This window comes from Alternaria triticimaculans (genome assembly GCF_023758025.1).
Source record: "Alternaria triticimaculans strain BMP 0046 chromosome Unknown scaffold_4, whole genome shotgun sequence".
NCBI classification, from domain to species: domain Eukaryota; kingdom Fungi; phylum Ascomycota; class Dothideomycetes; order Pleosporales; family Pleosporaceae; genus Alternaria; species Alternaria triticimaculans.
The window spans coordinates 1,847,962-1,862,524 of NW_026055961.1; positions in this window are offsets into that span (position 1 = coordinate 1,847,962).

Sequence of the window (14,563 nt, forward strand, 5' to 3'; positions counted from 1 at the left end):
CTCTATCTATTAATTAGCTATCTCTATTATAATAGAACTTAGATTATCTTTATATAAGTTAAGAGTAATTAATAAAAATAGTAATTATATTAAAGTAGAGCTAAAGAAGATTAAAGTAAAGTAACTTAGTAGAGCTAGATTAGTTACTTCTTTAGTAAATCTAAAGAAGTAAGTACACTAAGAGCGCTAGGCTAGTCTTAAAGTAGTTAAGAAAAGAGTAGTAGTAGCTAAGTTATAGAAATTAAGGCTTTATAGTATATAAACTAGCCTTCTACTACTACTACTACTATCTAGCGCTAGCGCTCTAAAATCTACTTTAGCTTACTAATCTTTATCTAAGAAAATAGACACTACGCTTAATAAAGATAATTTAGAAAATAAAGACTAGAATTCTAATAAGCTTAAAGCTTTAACTATAGCTAAAAACTATAAATATCTAGATAGAACTTTTAATTTTCTTTAACTAATTCTTAATAGCTACTCTAAGTACACTAAACTTAATAACTATAAATATATTAAAGTTATCTAAGCGTAGTATTAAGAAGTTTATATTAGTTACTACTCTAATAGCTTATTAATTAATAGTACTTATATCTATTAGACTTATATATAAGTAATAGCTATCTATATAAGTCTCTTTAAGTAAGCTATAAATACAAAAGCTATAAATAATATTCTTCTTCTTTTATATCTTTTCTAAGATAAGTAGTATAAACTCTAAATCTATCTAGTTATATCTATTCTTTTTATTAAGTAGTATAAGCTTAGTAAGTAAGACTTTAACTTTCTTAGCTATTACTTTTATCTTTAAATAGTTTATAATCTATACCTAATTTCTTTCTAAAAGAAGGTTAGTAAAAAGATAAGTTAAAGTAAGCTAGTAGAAAACTTTAAGTAGAAGAGTAATATTACTATAAAAAACTTTAAGTAGCTATTCTTTAATAATAAAAAACTTAAGAAGATTATTAAAGAATTCTTTAAGATATACTATTACTACCTCTAGCGTATTAATAGTAATAAGAATCTTAGCTAGCTTTATATTATATACTATTCTTTTATTTAATAAGCTATCTATACTAATTTTTATTACTAGATACTCTACTTAGTACTTTGTAAAGAATACACTATAGTTTCTTACTCTTACTATACTAAGTATACTATACTAAGTAATAAAACATTCTTCTACTATATTAATCTTAATCTATTATTTACTTACGCTTAAGATTAAAGTATAGATATAATCTAAAAATTAGTTTTAATTAATAATAAGAACTCTTAGAACTATATAGAGGTCTTAGAGGGCTTCTACTAATATATAGAGCTATACTTATAATAGTATAAGACTACTAAGAAAGATTCTACTAGCTTTATTAAAAGATAGTATAATAATATTAATTAAATATAAGAAGTATAAGTAATAGCGCTAGGCGTAAAGTAGAAGAAGTCTATTTATAGAGAAGAAGACGTTTATATTATCTACTCTATAACGCTCTATAGCTCTATAAAACTAGTAACTAAGATTTATTAAATAATTCTTTTATAGTATATTATAGTACGCTAGAGCGTTATAGAAGTTTTAGCTATAGAAATATATAATAAGATCTTAAAGGCTTATTATAATCTTATAGCTTCTTCTATAACACTATCTAGATATTATAATAAGTATAGTAGTATTAAGTAAATATTTCTAGTAGATATATATATTAACTTCTTCTTCTAGATCTAGAAAGCTATTCTTATATAAGTCTTCTAGAATAACTCTCTTATATATAAGAAGATTTATAACCTTCTTAGTAAGAATAAGAATAGTATTCTAGAGTATATCTAGAAAGAGTATAAGTATATTATTAGAAAGATTAAAATACTATAGCTAATAGTTAAGAAGCTTAAAAAAACTACTTTTACTAAGAGCGCTAATAGTAAATATCTAAACGTTTTTTTCTTTACTAATAAGAGTATACCTTCTTCTTATAAGAAATAGTAGTATATTTAGAATTATAATTATAGTATAAAAGATACTATTAGATATCTTATTAATAAAATTAATATAAAACTAGATATTTATTACTACTTTTATAACACTACTAACCTTAATACTATACCTACTTCTTTCTCTCTATTTAAAACTTCTTAGACTTATACTAGTAGTTTAGCGTCTAGTCTATTATTACTTTTTAGCTTCTTACGCTCTTTAATAATATTACTACTACTAGTTCTACTACTTTCTTCTTAGTTTAAGATACTAACACTAGCTTTATTAGCCTCTACTACTAGCTTATCTAAACTATATTATAGTAGATAAAATATAAAGTAAACTAGACATACTAGTAATATTACTAGTACTTAGATTTTAGGTAAGCTTTTTATTTTACCTAAAATCTACCTACTACCTATACTATATTATAGTAAAGTATTAATGTAAAGCAAAGTAATAAAACGCAGTTAGTAACTCTATATAGTAATCTTATTATAGGTATATTTTCTAAACACCTTATACTTACTATATATAACTATAGAATTTAATAAAACTCTCTCTCTAACGTTTACTATAGATATAGTACTTTAATAATAATAATAATATACTTATAGAAAGTAATAGTAATAGAGGCTTCTTTAGTAAACTTAGAAGTAGACTTAAAAGTAGTAATAGGTAAGCTATAGAGCTATTAGACTATAGAATTATTAAAATATTCTTAATTCTAGAATTTAACGTAGAAATAAGCTTTCTAGAGTATAGATACTAATAGTAATAATAGAAAAAGTAGAAGGTAGAGTAGAAGTTAAAGCGCAGTATAATATAGCCTTTCTCTTAGCTATAGAGCTAAGTAGATAAAAGCGCTACGTAAGTAAACTCTAGGTCTAGAGTAATATTAAATTATAGTACTATACTTCTATAAAATATAAATAATTAATATTTACGTAGGTAAACTATAGTATAGAGAATAGTAGCCTAGAGAGAGTTATATAAAGCTTTATATATAGAGAATACTTTTCTTTTTCTTCTTTTTTTATTCTATAACTTTCTATCTTAAAGAACTTCTTATATCTCTAAGAAATCTAAATACCTAGCTAAATACTTAGCTAAATATCTAGGTACAACTTCTAAGCTTAATACTAACACTAATATTACCTTAAAGATATTAAACTCTACTTTTCTCTATATACCTACTACCTAGATAGATACTTCTAACTCTTTAATACCTAGCCTAGATAATAGTTACCTAGTGCTACTAATAGGCTTAGTTTCTTACAAGGTTAGCATTACTAATACTAATATAACCTTTAATACCTTATAGCTTAGAGCGTAGATATATAATAGTAACTTAGATAATATAGTAGTAACTTTCTAGAACGTTATAATAACTTTTTTAATAGAGTTTAACCTAGAGAATCTAGTACTATATACTTATCTTTATATAGACGTGCTTTTTATTATTAAGCTATTCTAGATAAATACGTTATTTATATACTATACTATAAAGAAAAAAAAAGATAAAGCCTTTATCTAGAAGAAATTTAAGCGTTAGAAAATAGTAGATAGTATATACACTTATACTATAATAGTACTAGTGCCTATAGTAGTTAAAAGGTATATATAGCGTAAAGAACTTTATCTCTAGACTTTACTTTAGAAGTTAGAGATACTTAGAATTATCTAGAGAAAGAGAGATAAGCTAGTAGTATAAGTATAGTAGTAACTAGACTAGTAAGCTAAGAAATAGTAATTATAGACGCTCTATAATAATCTAAGTATTATTATAAAGTATAGAAGGCTATAGTAAGAGCTAGAGACTTATTAGTATAGATAGAGAATAGATAGGTAGATAAGAATAAATATAGATAGTAAGTAGTAATTACGTAATATAACTAATATAGCTAAGCTTATAGGTAATTACGTATAGAATATAAGTTACTAGTAATTATATAAGTGTTTTATAGGTATCTTAGATTAGTTTAGAGTCTTTGTACTAGCGTAGCTAGACTTACTATTACTTTTTAGTTTCTTTTTAGTATTACGCAATTGTATAAGACTTATACTAGTGCTAGTTAATAGTTTAGATAGCTATTAGTAATATATAATAAATATAAAGTAGTTAGCCTATTATAATTACGTATAGTAACTATTATATTAGTAGTAGAGGTAGTATAAGTGTAAGTATTATAAGTTATAAATCTAGGCTTACGTTAGAGATTTTTTAAGTTTACTTTTAGAGTCTAATATAGTAACGCGTTATTACGTAATTACGTAATTACGTAATAACTTAATTTTAAAAAAGTACGCTATAGGCTCTATCTCTTAGACCTAGAGAGGCTACCTATACTATAGTAGTGTATTACTAATATCTTTACTTAATTATTTATTTTACTTTTTACTTTCTTTTCTATATTTTTTCTTTATCTTTTCTTTATACTATAAGTAAGTAATACGTTCTAGATAGTATAATAGAACTATACTACTAGAAAGAGAAGGTTTATACTAGTATATAAGGTATTCTTATATAAATTAGATCTTTAATAACCTAAGAATTACCTAGAGAGAGAATATCTTTTAATAAGAGCTCTTTAGAATTATTTTATTATTAAGAATTTTATCTTTTACTTATACTTTTTAGTATTAGACTCTTATATAATACTTTAGATAATAGAATCTTTTTATAATAGAACTTTTTTCTACTAAACTAATATCTATATACTTTCTTGTCTATACTAATTACCTTACATTCTTATAGTAATATATTTTTATACTCTCTAATACCTATATAATAAGAGATCTAGAATATTTTATATATTATTATAGAGGTCTATAAGTATTAGATATACTTAGATCTACTCTAGATAAACGTATATTATCTAAAGATTAGCTACTTTATATAAAAGCTGCTCTTTTAAAGTACTAAGTCTAAGAATAGAACTATTTATAGAAAGATTACGCTAGAAGAAGCTAAGAAGTTTAAGAAAACTATATGTAATTCTATAGTAGATATATATAGCTATTTTATTACCTTAATACTTTAGTTTAGCCTAGAAAGAGCTAAAGAGAGTAGTTTACTTCTATAATACGCTAAGTTTACGTATCTTAGATTAGAAGATAACTTAAGAGTTCTTACTAACTATAGTCTATAAAACTTAGCTATTAACTTACTATCTAGAACTATAGTACTCTACTAGCTATTATATAACCTCTTTAAAATAAAGTTAAAGCTTTTATATAAGTATTTAAATAAATACTTAGCGTAAAAGTAAATTAGGTATAGTAAGTTTCTAGTAAAGGCGCCTATACTCTTTACTAAGAAGAAAGATAGTAGTATATACTTATATATTAACTATAGAGGTTTTTATAAAGTTACTATTAAAAATTAGTACTTTTTACTACTTATTATAAAGTTTCTAAAAAGATTAGCTAGCGCTAAATTCTATACTAAACTTAATATAAAAGAAGCTTACTATAGAGTATATATTAAAAAGAGTAATAAGTAGAAAACTACTTTCTATATAAGATATAGTAGTTTTAAGTATACTATAATATCTTTTAGCCTTATAAACACTTCTACGTAGTTCTAGACTTATATTTATTAAGTTCTTATAGAATTAATTAATATAACCTATATTATATACTTAGATAATATTTTTATCTTCTCTAATACTAAAGAGAAGTATAAAAGCTATATTAAAGAAGTTTTATATAGATTACGTAATATAAAGCTATTTTTAAAGCTTCTAAAGTGTAAGTAGTATACCTAGTATACTAAGTATCTTAGGTATATAGTTTTCTCTAAAGAAATATAAATTAATAAAAATAGAATTAAGATAATCTAAGAATAGTCTAAACTACGTATAGTACGTAAGATTTAGGTATTTATTAGCTTTATAAACTACTATAAGTAGTTTATTACTAGATTCTTCTAACTTACCTTACTATTAACTAAACTAATTTAGAAAAGGCTAGAAGTAGCTAAAAGTAGCTACGCCTAGTAGAGAGAGAAGAGTTAAGTTCTTAATCTTAATAAGAAAGCTAAAGAAGCCTTTTAGAAGCTAAAAAACTCTTTTCTAAGTATTTCTATCTTAACTTACTTTAAGTAATATAGAAAGACTAAAGCTAAGATAAACGTCTTAGGTAGTATAATTATAAGTATATTAAGCTAATATATACTAAATAGAGCTAGAAAGTACTAATAGCGCTTAGTTAACTTCTTTTTATATAAGCTTATTATAGTAGAGTATAATTATAATATATATAACTAGAAGCTACTTATAATAGTTAAGAGTCTAAAGTATTAGCGCTAATACCTAGAGAGTATATACTTTAACTTCTAAACTAACTATTAGAATCTAAAATAGTTTATAAAGACTAAGACTCTTAACTATTAATAGATTAGATTTTATATTATACTATCTAGATTTAATTTTAATATCTACTATAAAGTAGAGTCTACTAACTCTATAGATAAGCCTTTTTACTACTCTAACTATATAGTAGAAGCTTAGAAATCTATCTAAAAGTATAATAAAGCTTTTATCTAGTCTATAAAAGATCTTATAACTAATAGTAATAAAACCTCTCTTTTAGTAGCTATAGTATAAACGCGCTCTACTAAGTATACTAAGAAATAATAAAACTTTACTAAAAGTCTAGAAAGCTTTAACTAGGCTAGTAGATATACTATACTAGAGCTCTAGACTTTAGAGAAACGTAATAAGATAAATTACGCCTTTTTAGGTACTTTAAATAAGTCTAAGCCTAAAGTTAACTAATCTAGTTTAGATAAAGCTAAAACGCGCTATTATATAGTAAGAATACTAGTAACTACTAAAGAGAAGTTATAAGTCTTCTAAGAATATTATAATAACTTTCTAGTAAACTACTTTAAAGTAAAACATACTCTAGAGAAGCTATAAAGGCGCTACTTTTAGAAGAGTATATATAAAAATATAAAGTAATACTATAAGAATTACCTTATATATAGAAAGTCTACTTTTATAAAATATAAGCTTTATAGTCTACTATAGCCTCTTCTAATATCTAACTACTCTTAGAAGAAAGTAATAATAGACTTTATTATAGAACTACTACTTAGTATAGTTTCTAGTATAAAATATAACACTATACTAGTTATTATAGATAGATTAACTAAAATAGCTTATTACGTGCTAGTATAAGCTAATTAGAATAGTACTAACCTAGTATAGGCCTAGATACGTAAAGTTATCTAACTTTATAGTGTACTAAAGCGTATTATCTTAGATTAAAGCTTTTTAATAAACTCTAAGTATTAGAATTCTTTTTTTTACTACTTTAATACTAAAAGAATTCTTACTTCTACTTTCTATTCTTAGACTAATAGCTAAACTAAAAAGTAAAACTAAACTTTAGAGTAGTATCTTTACTACTATTACTCTCTAGAATAGAATAATTAAGTACGCTAAATACCTATTAAAGAGTTTACGTATAATAATAGTATCTACTCTACTACTAGAGTTACTTTTTTCTAGGTCTACTATAGAAAGTACTCTTATAAAGTAGATTAGCTTAATTTAGCTTTTAGTAAAAGAGAAAGCTTTATAAAAGCTAGCCTTACTAAATAAGTAATTAAACTATAGTAAAAGTACTATAAGAAAATTAAAGTAGTAAATACTTACTAGAAAAAGTATACTAATAAGTACTACGCGCTAATACTTTTTAAAATAGAAGACTAAGTTCTAGTTTTTAACTAATATATTAGAAGTACTTACTTAAAAAAAAAGCTAGATTAGAAGTTTCTTAGATTTAAAAAGATTATAGACTAAATTAGCTTCTTAGCCTTCTAAGTTAATTTTCTAGAACTTAATAGTATTTATCTAGTATTCTATATATTACTTTTAGAGCCTTTTAACCTAAAAAGTACTATTTTATACTTTAAAGCGCTTAAGTAAAATACTTTAAAAGAATTTAGTAATAATATATATAAAGTAGAATATATTATTAAAAGATAGCGTAATAAGAATAACTAATAGAAGTATATAATTAAATAGATTAGGTACCTAAAGAAAGAAAACTTATAAGAACTAGGCCTAAATATCTTAGCTAATACGCTATAGAAGTTCTAAAATAAGAAGAGAATATAATAGCGTAAAAAATTTTTAAAAGTTTAGTCTAAGAAGTAATACTATAAATAGCTTTATAAAGAAAAAAAATAAGTTAAGTTAAGCTATAATAGACTATTCTAGTGTAAACTAAAGTATATTTTTACTTTTTTTCTCTATATAGAGTTTTTTTAGAGTATTTAATAGTATCTTAGACTAAAATAGCCTCTAATAGTCTAAAAGAGCCTAGTATAGGCTATTTTACTCTAACTCTTTCTAGCGTAGAGTTATTAGTTCTTTAGACTTTATAATTAATTTTAAAAAATAAGATATTATACTTTAGATAAATTTATATAAATAAATAACTTTAACTACTATAAAGAACTTTTATATTTATAAAGAAATTCTAACCTAGATATTACTTAAAAGCTTCTAACTATACTATAATAGTCTATAATAGCCTAAAGTAAGCTAGTACTACTTAGTCTAAACTAATTCTACGTAAACTCTATTAAACTCTACCTAAATATACTAAAAGAGCTTATATTACTTTAAAATAGGCTAAAATAGGCTATAAGAGACTATTAGAAGTTATCTAAAGGTAACTTAGAGAATACTAGCTCTAAGGCGCTTAATCTTATCTTTTTTAGCTTTAATCTACTTCTTAAGCTAGCTCTTCTTAGTAGTAGTCTTATTACTCTTTAGCTAGAAAGTAAGCTCTACTTAAAGTTTTTAAATAGTATTTTATAGATCTTTAATTATAGAAATAATAGTCTACTTAGTAGGCTTTAAGGTAGAACGCTATAAAAAAAATTAGTATAAGCTAAAATAAGCTATAAAAAGCTAAAAGAAAGTAAATAGAAGTAAAGTAGCTACTAGTAACTTATAAAAAGCTAATTAGAGCTATAAGAGTCTAAAAGAGAGTATTTTAGAACTTACTAATTACTTAAATAGTAATTTAGCGTTAAGTATACTAGTAACTTTATTAGCTTTTTTCTTAGATATATAAAGAGTACTATTAGTAAAGCTAGTAACTATAGTCTTAGCTTTAGTTTTATTATTAGAGTATACGCTAGACTTAGTAGTAGTATAGCTATAGAGTGCGCTAAAATAAAATTATAAGTACTTCTAATTAGAGAAGTAGTTACTACTAAAGTTAGTTAAAATAGTTTAGAATAGACTATTATAAGCTAATCTAGCTCTTTTAGACTTTATAAAAGCCTTACTAACTCTAGAGAAAATAGAAAGACTTATAAAATACTAGATTAGGCTAAAATAAACTAATATAGATTAAAACTTACTTAATAATATTATTATAGACGCTTTTATACTCTTCTACTAAGTCTATCTTTAGATAGCGTAAGTTACTATACTTAAAGTCTTCTATAGCTAGTAGAGTAGATATTAAGATATTATTAAAAGCTTAAGAATATAGAATAATAGGCCTTTTACTAAAGAGCTTCTAGTTAGCTAATAATTAATAGATAATCTTATATATAGCTTCTAAGTTAATAAAATTTTTTAGAAGCTAGATTAGTTAGTATTAGCGTAAAAAGGTCTAAAATAGGCTAAAATAAACTAAAGCTACCTATTCTAAAGCTATTTACTATATATTAGCTTTATAAAGGCTAATAGAAAGTAATAGTAGCTAGAAGAAAGTAAAATAAGTACTTATAGTAAAGCACTACTTATTTATAGCCTAATACTAGCTATATAGAATAGTTTAAGTAATAGTATCTCTAAATAGTGCGCTAGTAATCTTTTTAATTATACTAGTAAAGATAGCGTACTCTTTTTTAGTCTTAAGAACTAGAAAAGTATAGCTATAGTAGTTAAATATATAAAGCTTATTAAGCTTCTATAACTATAAGTAACTAGTATATAGTATAAAACTAATCTTAAGAAGCTTAAGTATATAGAAGTAGCTTATAGTAATCTAATTATTACTAACTATAGTTAAGTTAAGATAAAAAAAGCTATTAAGGCTTAAAATAAAGTAATATAGAGTATAATAAGTAGATATAGGTAGAAAGAGAGTAAATTAGTGCAAAGTACGTATTAATAGTCTTAGTTAGAGTACTAGAAGCTAGTTAGTAGTAATTTAGTATAATTTACGCTAGAAACTTTTAATTTAGACTAAACTACTTTATTATACTCTAAAATAGGCTATAATAAATTACTTTAGACTTTTTTAGAATTCTAGAAATAATAAGTAAAAAAAGCTAATACTTACTATTATAAAGTAATTAGAAAGTAGAAAATAGAAAAAAAAAATCTAACTAGCTAGAAATACCTAGAGCACATAGGCCTACGCTAGCTCTACTAGCGTAGATAGCAGCTTTATACACACGTTTATACGTAATTTCTAGATCTACTACTTTTTATAATAGATTTCTACTCTTTCTATAGATATAATATACCTACGCTAGCTTAGAGTAGGCTATTATAGACTAAAATAGCCTATTATAGACTATAGTTATCTTATCTAGCTTATTAAATAATATTAGAAGTAGATTAAAAGTAATCTACTCTAAGAGAAAGAATAATATTAGGTTTTAGCTTTAAAGAGTCTAGGCTAACTTAGTACTAGCTATAAATACTTTAGAATTACTATTATAGCTTAGTAGTAATTTATCTTTAGTCTTTTAAGAATAATATATCTAATTATAGTCTAATATTATATATCTAGTATTTAACTAACTTTATTATTTAATATAAAGTATATCTATAACTTAGTAGGCTATAATTTAGTGTAGTAGGTAGCGTAAGATTTAGTAGCTTAGTTAGTAGTATAAGTAGTATAGTAGAGTAGTGTTATTATTATTTTAAAAGAATTATTTTAGAAATAATTTTTAACTAATCTACTAAGGCACTAATCTAGCGCGCGTATAGGCTGCGTACTAACGCTTTAGCGCTCTAGCGCTCTAGCGCTCTAGTACTCTAGTCTTCTAGTACTCTAGTAAACTCTAGAGCTAACTAATCTCTAGATTTTTTAAAGTTAATATATACTAATATCTTACTAGCTATTCTATCTATTAAGGTTCTACTAAATATACTTATTATATTTTATTAAATTAGTATATAATAATATCTAAAGTTATTTTAACTAATATACTATTAAGTATTAGTCTAAGTTAGATATATAGTTATAATATAGTTATATTATAATTACTTATAACTAGACTTTAAGCTATATAAAGTAGTAAAATCTTTACTAAAGTCTACTTTAGTACTATACGTAAACTAATAGTTAGAATTACTAAATAAAAATATAAACCTAGCTACTTATATACTAATATCTAGTTTATAGTAATAGAATTAAACTTTTAATAATAAGTAAAGTAGTTCTACTTATAGTTTTAATTCTAATTTAGATATATAATATAGAGTAGAAAAAGATTTATATAAGTAAATACTTATTATATTTATACTAAGTAAAATTATAAAGTATTAAATCTAGAACTAGTAGAATATAAAAGTAAAGTAGATATTAATAAGTAATTAAAGTAGTATTCTTTTCTAAGAAAGTATAAGATCTAAAGTTTAATAAAGCTTAGTAGATCTTACTAGAGCTTATAATATAGAATATATTCTTAGAGTACTTTTATTAAGTACTATATATAACTTACTAGTATAGATTAAAATAAAATTTTATATACTTTACTACTTAAGAAAGCTTTTTAAAAAAGATTATAATATAATAATTTATTTTCTATTTATTTTTATAATTCTAGATATAGTATTAATATATATAAAACTTTTATAATAGCTAAGATAATATATAGTAATAGTCTAAGAGTATATAGAATATATACTTCTTTATCTCTTTTTCTCTATAAAATCTAAGTCTATAGAGCTTAGAAGTCTTAAACTCTATAGTTTATATAAGAATATAGTCTTAGACTACTAGACTAATATAACTTAAAAAGATAAGAATAACTAAAATAGTATTCTTAGTCTAAGATAATATATATATAGATATTAAGATCTAAGTCTAATAAACTCTAGTATATTCTATTAAGCTCTATTAGGCCTTAGATCTTATAGTTTAGTTTTAATTACTAGAACCTTTAAAGAAATATATACTACTATCTACTATAAAATAAGATATTTAGAGAATATATCTATATTATAATTATATACTATATTACTTAACTATATTATATTTATATTTCTATACTAGTATACGTAGTAGAGTAATAGTAATAGTCTAATATAAATACTACTTATAGAACTAGTATATTTATTCTTAATTTACTATAACTATAATAGTATTTCTATTCTCTAATAGCTACTATATTAAAATAACTATTTTATAGTTATATCTTTACTAGCTTTAATAGAACTTTTCTATTATAGTAGAATATTAATATAAAGTAAAGTAATAAAATATAGTCTAGTAACTTTATATAGTAATTTTAATATAGATATATTTTCTAAATACCTTATATTTACTATAATATAGTAGTAGGTTTAATAGAACTTTATTATTACTACTATCTATATAATAGTATTTATATACTAGAAATAATATATAAAAATCTTTTTATTATAGTTTTACTTTTTATTATTTTTTTTAATAATTCTCTCTAGTATAGTCTACTACTACTAAATATAGCTTTCTATATTTATACTTAGATATAGCTTAACTTCTATTCTAAGTATATATAAAGTATAGTATAATAATATATTATATAGAGATAGAACGTATCTAATATCTAATTAGTAGAATCTAAAAGTAAAGTAAGTAGTAATAAGTAATAAAATAGTATTTTTATTTAAAAAAGCTTTTTCTATCTTAATAAGCTACTAAAGTACTTACTTTTTCTTTAAGTATATAATTTTATTAAGTAACTAATTACTATACTATAATAGTAAAGTAGATATAGATAGTATCTCTACTTTTAAGAAAGTACTTAATTATTAGTATATTAAGAATATACTTCTTTAGAACTTTAATAATATATAAACTTCTAGCTACTAAATAACTAATAATATTAAGATCTAGCTTATAAAAGAGCTACTCTATAAGCTAGTACTATCTAGTACTAGTTTCTATTAACGTTCTTTTTCTTTTTTTATATAAATCTAGCTAAACTTTTTTATTCTTAGATTCTATTATAAAAGTCTTATAAAGTTTAGATAATAAAGATATATAAAGGTAATAAAGTTATTATAGTAGAAAGCTTTAGAAGAAGTTATTAGAGATAAATATATATTATAGAGGTATTAGTCTAATATAGACTAATAGAGCTCTAGATCTTAAACTATTATATCTATATCTACTATTTCTAACTCTAATTATAAGCTATCTTCTAACTAGTCTATCTTTCTATATATAAAGTATGTTTTATAGTACTAAAAGATATTTTTAATTTACTTATAGTTATTTTAGAAACTTATAAAAATAATATTTAAATAGTATAGCTTTAAGTATTAGCTCTAAACTACTATTAGTATTTTTAAAATATCTTTAGAGTTCTAAATATTTTAGAAATTTTAAAAGTATAAATAGTATACTTCTACTAAATTCTTAGTATATATATTCTAACTATTAATTTTTAGAATATATTACTATAATAGTTTAAAGCTTATATATATATATTATTATTCTATAGTCTTTTTAAAAATTAATTTTAAATTCTATTATAAAGTACTTTAGTATTAAAATAGCTTTTTAGCTAGTCTAAGAGATTTTAAAGCTTTAACTACTTTAGAAATAATAGTACTAAAGCTTTAAGTTTTAGCTTATTTACTTTTAAAGTACTAAAATCTTTAGTTTTATATTCTTTAGTATACTAGTACTAGACTTTTTTCTTTAAAAACTTAATTATAAGCTATAGAATTATTAGTCTACTAATAAAATAGTATTATTATAGATAAATTCTAATAAAGTATAATATACTTATAAGTTTTTAACTATTACTTATATCTTTTAATAGTAGTAGCTAAGTAAAGTTTATAAACTTAAATAAAAAATACTTTATAATTAACTATATTTTACTTAGTATATTCTACTAAGTAAGATATAGTATATTATTTTTATTAATAATATAATAATAGTACTTATTTATAAAGTATATAGTAAAGAGAGAGTTATAAAATATTTATTTATTTTATTTATACTATATATCTTTTTATACTAAATTAATTCTAAACTATTTTAGAAATAATTTACTTAGAAATAGTACCTAACTACCTACTAGAACTACTACTCTTAGAGAGAGTAGGTAAACGCTTAAGAGAAAAGTATAGAAAGAACTAGTAAGATTTATACTTATTCTTTTTATTTTAGAAAAAAATATAATCTAAATTTATTAGAAATAATTCTAAATTATTCTAAAAATAATCTAAATAAAACTTACTTTAAATATAGTTTATATCTAGGCTATTAATATTACACGCTTAGTAGAGAAGCTTATCTTTAGGCTAATTATTATAGTAGTCTCTAACTATATTAGTTATAGTAGTAAAGTTAAGCTATAAAAGTTAGAAATAATTT